The 11373-nt window shown below is 37.6% G+C and overlaps 2 pseudogenes; one reads left to right on the top strand and one right to left on the bottom strand.

Annotated features, from left to right (window-relative positions):
* Window positions 1-3850: 3850 nt before the first annotated feature.
* On the top strand, window positions 3851-5794 carry LOC131841484 (putative nuclease HARBI1; annotated as a pseudogene).
* Window positions 5795-5828: 34 nt separating this feature from the next.
* Window positions 5829-7740, bottom strand: LOC131841486 (uncharacterized; annotated as a pseudogene).
* Window positions 7741-11373: the final 3633 nt, after the last annotated feature.

Here is an 11373-nt window from a genome sequence, read left to right as displayed (position 1 = left end):
GTCATGCGGTACGTCAGTGGCCATCTCCTATTCATCCACCTTTTGAGGATGGGACGGACAGCCTCGACGATTCTCAGGTCGGCCGACGGATTCGCCAGCCTCACCCGCCATTCGATCCTGAGGATCCGCTGAAAGTCGGACCTCCGCGCTTCAATCTCATGGCCAGCGGGTGCCTCCCCCATGGAACGTCGCTCCGCGCGCCAGTGGTACACTGACGCGTGGAGCTTCGCTACCAAGTCCCACGGAGGAGACCCCGCCAGCAGACCCGCCGCTTCCCCGGATATGGTGCGGTAGCCTCTTATGGCCCGTATGGCCATGACCCTGTGGACCTGTTTAAACAGACCACATTTTCCCTACCAAGGACCCCCACCCAGATGGAGGCCCCGTACAGGGCCATGGACTGCACCACGCCGAGGTATAGGCTCCTCACATTAGGCAGTAGCCAGCTAAGAGCGCCGGCGGCTGCCATAAGGCGAAAGACCAGGTTCCGGAAGTGAGCGCGGAAGCTCCAACGACTGTCCAGGTCAAGCCCCAAGTCTCGAATACAGGGCTTGACCCCCTCCCTCTGGCCACTGACGACCAGCTGGGCATCCGGAGGCGGCGCACGCCAAGGCCCATGAAAGCAGAGGAACCCGAACTGCTTCGGGCTGAGATCGGGATTCAAACTATACTACTTCAACTCGCTTCATTCCACATCATAGTGTCACAGTGTGTGTGTGAGAAATTACTCTAAAATTTTCAAACAAGTTTGTATTGCAGCTAAATCTAATTTTATAAATAAACAAATTAATCAGTCCTCTGACAAAATTAAGACCATCTGGGGAATTATAAACAAAGAAACTGGACGGTCTGAAAAAGCCTGCAATCAATTCTCATTAAATTATGACAATAAGTTAATAACAGCAACAAAAGATATAGTTCATATTTTTCAAGATTTTTTTGCTAATATTCCGATTGATATTACATCTTCTCTAGACTCATCTCCAATTCGAGCAAAAACATTACTGGAGGCTAATGTCAGCCCTTGCTCTTTAACATTTAAATTTTCACATGTCAGCCCTTTTCATGTCATAAAAATATTCAAACAGTTAAATTTAAAAAATACGGAAGATCTCTGGGACATGTCAGTTAAAGTAGTTAGTACATTCATAGATATTGTTGCTCCTTATCTAGCTACTATTTTCAATAAATGTGTTGATAATGGCGTGTTTCCTCAATTAATGAAATTTAGCAAATTAATTCCACTCTTTAAATCTGGAGATAGATTTGAGCTAGGCAACTATAGACCAATTTCTATTTTGCCAGTTCTAAGTAAAGTATTTGAAAAAATTATGTTTAACCAAATGTTAAAATACTTCAGGGATAACGGACTGCTTCACAGTCAGCAATATGGTTTCACTGCCGGCAAGTCTACTACTGATGCAGGCGTAGCGCTTATTACACATATATTCGAATCATGGGAAAACTCACAGGATGCTCTCGGCGTTTTTTGTGACTTGTCGAAGGCGTTTGATTGCGTAGATCATGAAACACTTTTGTACAAGCTCAAACATTATGGTATTAGAGATAATGACCTAAGTCTAATGAAAACTTATCTAGAGGATAGGGTGCAAACTGTAGATATTGATGGTGTAAAGTCTAAGGGAACTAATATAAAAATGGGCGTTCCTCAAGGTTCAATATTAGGCCCGTTTCTCTTTTTAATTTATATAAATGACCTTCCCTACATGGTAGAGAAAGTTGCAGATATAGTGTTATTTGCGGATGATACTTCGTTAGTGTTTAAAATTGGTCGCCAATGTAATCAATTAGACGATGTAAATTATGCTATCTCTGCTATACTAAATTGGTTCACATGTAATAATCTATTATTGAACTCCAACAAAACTAAGTGCATTAAATTCACGCTGCCTAATGTAAAACAAGTAAATACGCAGCTATTGCTTAATGATGAAATAGTAAATTTTGTTAATGATACTGTTTTTTTAGGAATAACAGTGGACTCGAAGTTACAATGGGGGCCCCATATTTCAAAATTAGCCAGTAGACTTAGTTCTGCTGCTTATGCAATTAGAAGGATAAGGCAATTAACAGACGTGGCGACGGCAAAACTTGTATATTTTAGTTATTTCCATAGCATTATGTCATATGGCATACTGCTATGGGGTAAAGCTGCCGATATAAATACTATATTTATTTTACAAAAGAGAGCCATACGTTCTATTTATGGTATGGGTTCTAGAGAGTCATTACGTCAATGCTTTAAACAATCAAATATCCTCACCGTTGCCTCACAGTACATTTATGAAAATATTATGTATACAAGGAAAAACTTAGATAGTTTCAAGAAACTTAAAGACTGTACAAGTAGAAACTTACGCAATAAAAATAAGCTAATTTTACCTAAATGCCGTCTACACAAAGTTAGTAATTCATTTTATGGTAATTGCGTAAGATTCTATAATAAACTGCCAGAGTCTACGCTAAATCTTACAGAGAGGCAATTCAAATCTTATATTAAACAAATGTTATGTAAAAAAGCCTATTATAAGATAGATGAATTTATAGATGATAGCAATATATAGCAAGAATAAGTTTATTTGCGGACAACGTTATAATTTTAATTTTCATACTGCTTTCTTGATATATGATAGCGTAGCGGCTTTTGTATTGATTGCCGCATGCATCCTTATGTAAAGTGCGAATACTGTAACTACCATATAGTAATTTTTGTAGCTGTGACGTGGTCGTGTGGAATGAGTAGTCATGCTCACTAAAATGTCCAGACATGTGGCGGCGTGGTGGGCCGGGTTAATGGGCTCCCTAAAATATGGTCGAGCGCAGTGATGGCTGGCTCATCCGTCATACTCGTGACCGAGTGCTGCTTGTAGGGACTGGTCTGCTCTTATCACTACGACTGATGTAATCTTATTGCATATTTATATTTGACCCAAAAATTAGTGCTTGTTGGTAGTTTGTATTCACACGTTTCGACTTGTAAATGTAAACTTACAAGGATTATTTAAAAGAGCAACACACAAGTTTCTTGCTCGTTCTTCTTGTGATGAGACAGTTTTCCGAACGAGTGGTAGATAAAAAACAAATTGTTATGACTATTGACTATTCAAAAGTGCTTAAATTAAGTTTATTTGAATAAATGATTTTCTATTCTATTCTATTCTATTCACTCCTGAATCTAGTGCTACTACCAAACTGCACGTAGTATTTGATGCATCAGCTCCTACCAGTTCTGGAACGTCACTTAATGACATTCAGATGGTAGGACCTGTAGTTCAAGACGATCTATTATCCATTTTAATACGTTTTCGTCAACATAGGTATGTAATTTCGAGTGATATTGAAAAGATGTATAGGGCAATAGAACTGAATTCAGCCCAAAGATCTCTTCTAAAAATAGTCTTTCGGTTTGACCATAAAGAACTACTAAAAACTTATACTTTAAACACACTTACATATGGTATAGTCAAGTGTGTGATACAACAAGATATGTATGTATGTTGATGATTACTTAAGTGGGAGAAATACAATATCGGAAACCATCGAAATAGCTAAACAAGTACAGTCTATTCTTTCCTCTGCTAAATACAACTTACGTAAGTGGCGTTCTAATCATCCCACTATTTTAGCACAACTCATTAATAGTCATGACACCATTAATACGCCCCTAGAAGTTTCTGAGCAACATTTAATCTCTTCTCAATCTAAAACACTAGCCGTCTTATTACAAAAAGATAAACCTGGTTTAGCACTAGTATAAACCATTGACCAAAGAATTCCTTAATACAAAACGAATTTTATCTCTAAACCGTGATTCGTCTATGGTCTAAAGTTAGACCTGTGATGCCCCTAGTTTAACAGTGGTCTAAACGAAAAACGTCAAACTCCATTTTTAAAATTTTATATTGTCAGTTGTTGTTTTATTGAAAATATCGGTATTTACGATGGATTTAGTGGATTTAATAGATTTTGAAGATTTAGAAGACGTTGAAACGTTAGGTACTTTTCGACGACCTAACCGACATCGTATTCGACAAAACCCGTTTGAGATGTGCGATAACGATTTTAAATATAAACATCGTTTTACAAAACGTTTTGGATTAAAAATCGTGGAAATTATTCATGAAAGTATAGTTCAAGACCCCCGAGGATGCCCTATATCACCTGAACTTCAAGTTGTATGCGCATTACGAAACTGGGCTCGACATGAAGTAAGTAACTGTATTCTATTTTAATTCTATTGCCTAAGGTAACATCAAATATTGTAACATTTAATTATATCTTGTCTGCAGATTCAAGATGATACCGCTGATTCATATGGTATTTCACAACCGGTTGTCAGCAAAATTTGCAAGAAGGTAGCAGGTGCTTTAGCATCTGTGTCTTCAAGATTCATAAAAATGCCAGCCACTATGGCTGAACAAGAGGAAACAATGAGAAAGTTCCGTAGCATAGCTAATTTTCCCACCGTAATTGGTGCAATTGATTGCGCACACATTAGAATAAAAAAATAAATGCTGATGATGGTCAGCTATACATTAATAGGAAAGGATATCCATCATTAAATGTACTGGTAATGTTGTATTTAAGAATATATCTATATTGGGATATTAATGGTGATTGTGCATGCAAATATCTAGTGTCCCTAAAAGTTATAAAATTTTAATCATGAAATTGTAATTGGTAGGATAATCATACCATATGTAAGTCACCAAATGTGAATCTCCTATTTGGTCTTACCAATATACTCAAACATCTGTAGGTTATTTATATATATATATATAGTACACGATAAAAATAAATTGTCAATTTAAAGAAGTAAATTTTTAAGTAATTAGGATATCATGTAATAATTTAGACTGTGTAATTTTGTCAAAATAATAATGCTTTTATGTACATAATTTCTTAATTATTTTATTGTCAGTCACATTAAATCTCCAAGCATTGTATGTTAATATTTATTAAAAAAAAGGAGATTAAGTAAGTCATAAATAGTACATTTTAATGTTTTCATTTTTCAGGTGGTTTGTAATGCGGATTTGAAAATTATGGACATTGTCACGAGGTGGCGTGGTAGTGTACATGATTCAAGAATATTTCGGGAGTGTAGACTAAAACAGAGGTTTGAAGCTGGGGCCTTCTCCGGAATATTACTAGGAGACAGTGGATATCCCTGCACTCCATATTTATTTACCCCGGTATTACATACTAATACTCCTCAGGAAGAAACTTATAACAGGTGTCATATACAGACATGTAACACAATTGAGAGATGTTTTGGGATGTGGAAACAACGATTCCGTTGTCTATTAAGAGGCATGTTTGGAGACATTGAAACAGCCAGAATGACAGTTGCAGCTGCAATAGACATGAAGGAAGACATTTTTCCTGGTGAGATTACTAGAGAATCTACTTCAAACACAGGGGTTTTACAACAAAGTGGTCATAACACACTTCGTGGTACTATTAGGAGAAGGCAGTTCATAGAAACTCATTTTTAGTTTAATTATTTATTTACACAACACAATCAGCCTTATATCAGTACACAGACACTCATTATATAGTATCAGCCTTAAAATCAGTAAAGACACTCTTTATTATACAATATCAGCCTTAAAATCAGTTGCAAGGACATTGCTTATTATATGTTTTTTATATTGTATGATGATTTTTAGATTTTAATAAATCTATTTCTAATTCTAATTTTTTTATTTTTAACTTCAATATTCTAATATTATATGCATGTTCAACTTCTAACATTTCCAAATTTCTTCTTTTAAATGCTATATTGTTTTGTAAAATAGATTCTCTCATGTCATCTCTGTGAATAAAAAAATAATACCACATTAAATTATGAACAAGAACTCAGGGTGCAGATCAATATTCTAATAGTAGTATTTGTACTATATAGTATAATAACACTTAAAAAACTTATGTTTAGACAAATTGTAATATATTTATAAATGAATACAAATTTTACAACAGAATAAAAAGTTATTACACATACTTTTATACTTCATTTATACATATAAATAAAATTGGAGTATCTGTTCATAATATTGAAACAACCATGCATGCATATGAATATAAATATGGTACATACACAAAAATAACATTTTTTACAATTTTTGTCTGTCTGTCTGTCTGTTTGTTCCGGCTAATCTCTGAAATTGCTGGACCGATTTTGACGGGACTTTTTTTGGCAAGTAGCTGTTGTAATAAGGAGTAACTTAGGCTACTTTTATTTTAGAAAAATAAATTAAATTCCACGCGGATGAAGTCGCGGGAACAGCTAGTTTATTAATAAAGTGTATTAATGTAGGTAGGTAAAATATGCTCTTGACATAAAGTGATACAAGCTACATAGCATGTTTTATTTCATAGTACTATAAATTAAAGAGAGAGATATTACCCTCTATGACAAATACTTATATGTATGTCAAATTAAATGAAGATTAGTTAATCAGAAAGCCAAACATACACATTTATATTTAACTTAGGTATATAGCTATGCTAAATATAAATGTGTATGTTTTGCTAGTTTTGATAGTATATTTACCTTGTTCTTTCACAGTTTTGAGTATTGGCTCAGTGTCTGAGGTCAAATCAATATGATTTGAACTATGACCACTGACTTCATCCTGCTGAATTTGATTGTCCTCCTACAACCAAGTGGTATATTGTCAACATCTATATTTTTATTTACCACTACTATTTTGTGTGCTATGATAATCAAAAAAGAAACAATATGTATAATTTTTCATACAAAAATCTTCAGCATTTTAGTGTGATGAAATTTTATTTACCTCATAAATTTATGACCTTTGATTCAGAATAATCATTATATAGTAGATACATACCATGGCAGTCACAGCATCACTGTCATAAGTGTTTATTTCCACCACAAAGTCTAGTGGTGCAATGGCCATAATATCCAAGTCTTCTTGGGATGGTGACTGTGGTTTTTCTCCACCACCAGTTTGTGACTGCTGTCGCTTGAAGCTGGATATGTTAGCTTTAGCCGATAATTTTAATCTTTTCCAGGCCATTTTTAATTCTTTGTCCAATCTACTGTTACCAGTAATTTCATTGAATCTAGAAATATTAGACATATATTAATAATATTTTGACAAGAAAGTTTGTAAGTATGGATGTTTGTTACTCTTTCACTCAAAAACTACTGAACGGATTTTGATGAAACTTTACAGTAATATAGCTTATGCATCAGAATAACATTTATTTTATTGAAATTTAAGGCGAGGTGAAACCGTGGGCACAGCTAGTTAACTATAATATTTAAAGCAAATGATACAAAAATAAAAATAATAATACAAATATAAATACGTACTTATTTGATATTTTTTCCACTCTTTGGACTTTAAAATATTTGCCGACGTTTTTGTTGATTTGTCCTCTATTATATGCGCCGATGCTGAAATACTTTCGCGTAATATTGCCTAAAACATTAAAAGAGTCGCTATTATTTTGCCATAGACTGTATTAAAACTCAATTGACTGAATTTTATAGTTTATAAGTACTAACTTTTTCTTCTGGTGTCCAATTTGCACTCCTTTTCTTTTGTAAGCTCATAATTTTAAATATTTATATACTTTATAATTATTGAAAAAAATTGCTAAAAAACTTTTGTTTTTCATTATATGCAGTAATGGCGCGATGTTATGATTCGAAACGAAGTGATAAAAATACAAGATACGTTCCTGTTCTCCGTGTACTTTCAAAATATAAATTGATTTTAAATGTAATACCATGTTAATAAATATTACATATTAATAAAATAGTTATAAAGAAGACATAAATAAATACATATAAAAATATTTTTATTTGATACAATTTTCCTTGAAGTAATATTATTTTTTATCATTTCAGTTTTCTGGTAAAACGGAACGCAATTGTAGGCTGACAGAGATGAATGACTGATTTCTGTATATTATCTGTGGGGAATATATAATGAACAATTTAACTGTAGTACTAAGTAGACCTCTGTTAAATCTGGATTCATAATAATGTTCGGTTTATTCCAAGTATTAACTTTAGGAATGGTTTAAACCTCGACTATTTAGACCACGTTTCGTCCGAGTTTTAACAGATTTTTTGTAATAAGACCGTAGGTTTGTATTGGGTTTGGGATTCGGATTTGCTCACCTATAGAATTAACATTAATTCAGTAAATAAAGTCACTAAACGTCACATTCTTGCTGTAATAAATCAAATATTCGACCCACTGGGACTAGTCGGCCCGTGCGTAGTCGAAGCTAAAATCATTCTGCAACGTTTATGGTTAGAGAAATATGACTGGGACGATGAAGTATCACTCGAAATCAGTAATCTTTGGTCTACATTTCAAAATAGCATGCCCTCACTTAATAGTTTAAAAATTCCTCGTTGGGTTTTGTATGAAGACTCTATCATTCACGAAGTACACGTCTTTACTGATGCGTCCGAAAGGGCGTATGGAACGTGTTTATACATTAGAACGTGTAGTGGTAGTAATTCGATAGGTGTACAGCTTCTAGCTTCTAGAAACCGCGAAGCGCCAATTAAACTAACGACAATGCCGAGGCTTGAACTTTGTGGAGCTTTGTTGGGTGCAAGACTGTGTATCAAAGTTCAAATATCATTGACTGTTCCTATTCATAAATGTAGATTCTGGTGTGACTCGACTATAGTATTGGGTTGGTTGTCGACTCCTGCTAACCAACTTAATCCTTTCGTTAGAAACCGAGTGCATGAAAGTGCGTACCGTCGAAGGACAACCCGGCGGATCTTGTTTCGTGTGGAGTAAAAGCCGACGTTATCGGAACTACCCCTATATGGTGGTCCGTAACGAAGGTCCCGTTTTTACTTAAAAATGAAAATGAGTGGCCAATAATGCCAAACAAAACGAAACATGATTTGTCGGAGGTAGTAACTCATTTTATTAGTAGTGACAATCAATCATGTAGTAATCATCATTTAGTAACACTCATTCATTATTGATACAACATTTATTAGAAAATCATTGAAGCTTAACTAAAATACAAAGAAGAATAGCATATGTTGCGGACCACGAGTCGGCATCGAAAACATGTAAATAAATTTGTGTATAAATATTTATTTTTCCAGTGTTTGACTATTGTTTAGGTTAGACTATTGTTTGTACCATATACCCTTTGTAGCGGCATAGATACTGTGAATTCTATGTCCGCCCATTGTGTAAATTCTTAGGGATCACAGCTTTAGTGTAGCCTGAACATGTGGCATTTAGTCGCACGTGGTTTTTTGTAGTTTTTTATATTGTTACTATTGTATTTAATTTTAAATGTGTGCGTATTCGCTGTTCCGGCCCGTCGGTCACCGACATGTGCAGGAATTGTCGGGAGGGTGGGACGGCCGACGCGCACAGCTCGGCGGGAGTGGGGAAGGACGCGCTCGGGCGCCCGTAAAAGGCGGGTTGGTTCTCGGTCGCGCTCTCTAGTCCGACCCGACAACACTATAGCCTTCTTCGACGAAAATAAGGCTAAGTGTCTAGCGTCCAACTTAGAAGCCCAATCATCAATCATCTCGAGAAGATTCCGAAGTCGAACGCATCGCGTCCACCCCGTCCACCGAATCTCTCTCACCAGTCACGCTTGATGAGGTTAAAACGTTAGTTAAACAACTACCTATCAAAAAACGTAACCTCCCCACGGGCCCACCCGTTCCACCCCGACCACATTTTTACACACACACACGACACCGTCCTCGCCGGCGAAGACGACGACCTCAAACACACAATATCGCGCATTCAACCGGGCGCCTGCGCGCGCCCGGGCGCTCCACACCGGTGCCCCCGGGCGCCCCTCCGATCGATCCCCCGTCCAATTCAAACGGGGATCGAAATTACGACGGCCTGAGCCGAGGTTCGAACCCCTAGTGGTGCCCTCAGACATAAGAAACAAATTGAAATACAGTCCACATATTTTGAAAATCGAAGATCTTTTAATTGTGTACCCCACAATTTTGTGGTCCATCGCAGCCGCATATCAAGACCGAAGATCACCCAACGGTGCGACGAATCGCCGTGGAAGATCACCCAACGGTGCGACGAATCGCCGCGGAAGATCACCCAACGGTGCGACGTACCTCGCCGAGGAAGATCACCCAACGGTGCGACGCTAGCAGCTTACCGAATTTTGCTGCCGTCGTAAGGTGAAAACTTGAGGGTGCAGCGAGAATAGGATAACTAATGTCTACGCCGTATAGGATAGATAACGTCTACGCGGTGTATCCGCGGCTCACATCTCTTACCACCTAACGGTGTCAAACGGTCGGAGTGTGGGTTAACGCCATTGAGCGGTGCAGTGAGTGGTGTGTCACTGCCGGTTGTTGCTTGTTACCGTGGCGCAACTGAATAGCACTATTACGCCTGTATGTGTGTATCGTATAGCGGGGGCCGGACTGTAGGCACTGCCAAAGGGACAAACGAGCATGCGGCTCACCTGATGGTAAGTGATTACCGCCGCCCATGAGCACCCGCAACACCAGGGGAATTGCAAGTATGTTGTCGGCCTTTTAAAAAGGAATAAGCTCTTTTCTTGAAGGTTTCAATATGGTATCGGTTCGGAAATACCATTGCTGGAAGGTGATTCCATAATGTGGTTGTGCGAGGCAAAAAGTTTCTAGAAAACCGCACTGTGGAAGACCGCCATTCATCCAGATGATCAGGATGGTATTTCAGTTTCTGGCGGGTGGTACGGTGGTGAAACTTAGCAGCTGGTATTAATCCGAACAATTCCTCAGAACACTCCCCGTGATATATGCGGTAGAAAATGCACAGAGATGCAATATCACGCCGCAAAGCCAATGGGTCGAGTCTGTCACATAGACGTTGATTACCAATGATTCGTGATGGCTCTTAAACAGCTCAAAAATGGAAAAGCCCCAGGTGAAGACGGAATAACTACTGAGCTCCTGAAGGCTGGAGGTACTCCTGTACTTGCGGTACTTCAGGAACTCTTCAATTCCGTTCTCTTCACCGGGAGAACTCCACAGGCATGGAGTAGGGCCATAGTTATTCTGTTCTTCAAAAAGGGAGATAAAACCCTACTGAAGAACTATCGGCCCATCTCATTGTTAAGCCATATATACAAGCTATTTTCAAGAGTCATCACGAATCGGCTTGCGCGAAGGCTTGATGAGTTTCAACCCCCGGAGCAGGCCGGGTTTCGATGTGGTTATGGCACCATAGATCACATTCACACAGTAAGGCAGGTTATACAGAAAACAGAAGAGTATAATCAACCTCTGTGTCTAGCCTTTGTTGACTATGAGAAGGCCTTTGACTCTATCGAGACCTGGTCTGTTCTGGAGTCTCT

The sequence above is a fragment of the Achroia grisella genome, unplaced genomic scaffold (assembly GCF_030625045.1).
Source record: "Achroia grisella isolate CSIRO2021 unplaced genomic scaffold, CSIRO_AGI_Agris_v1 utg1748, whole genome shotgun sequence".
Taxonomy (NCBI): Eukaryota; Metazoa; Arthropoda; class Insecta; order Lepidoptera; family Pyralidae; genus Achroia; species Achroia grisella.
The sequence above is the reverse complement of the archived record's forward strand: the minus strand, read 5'-3'. Positions and strand labels throughout refer to the sequence as shown.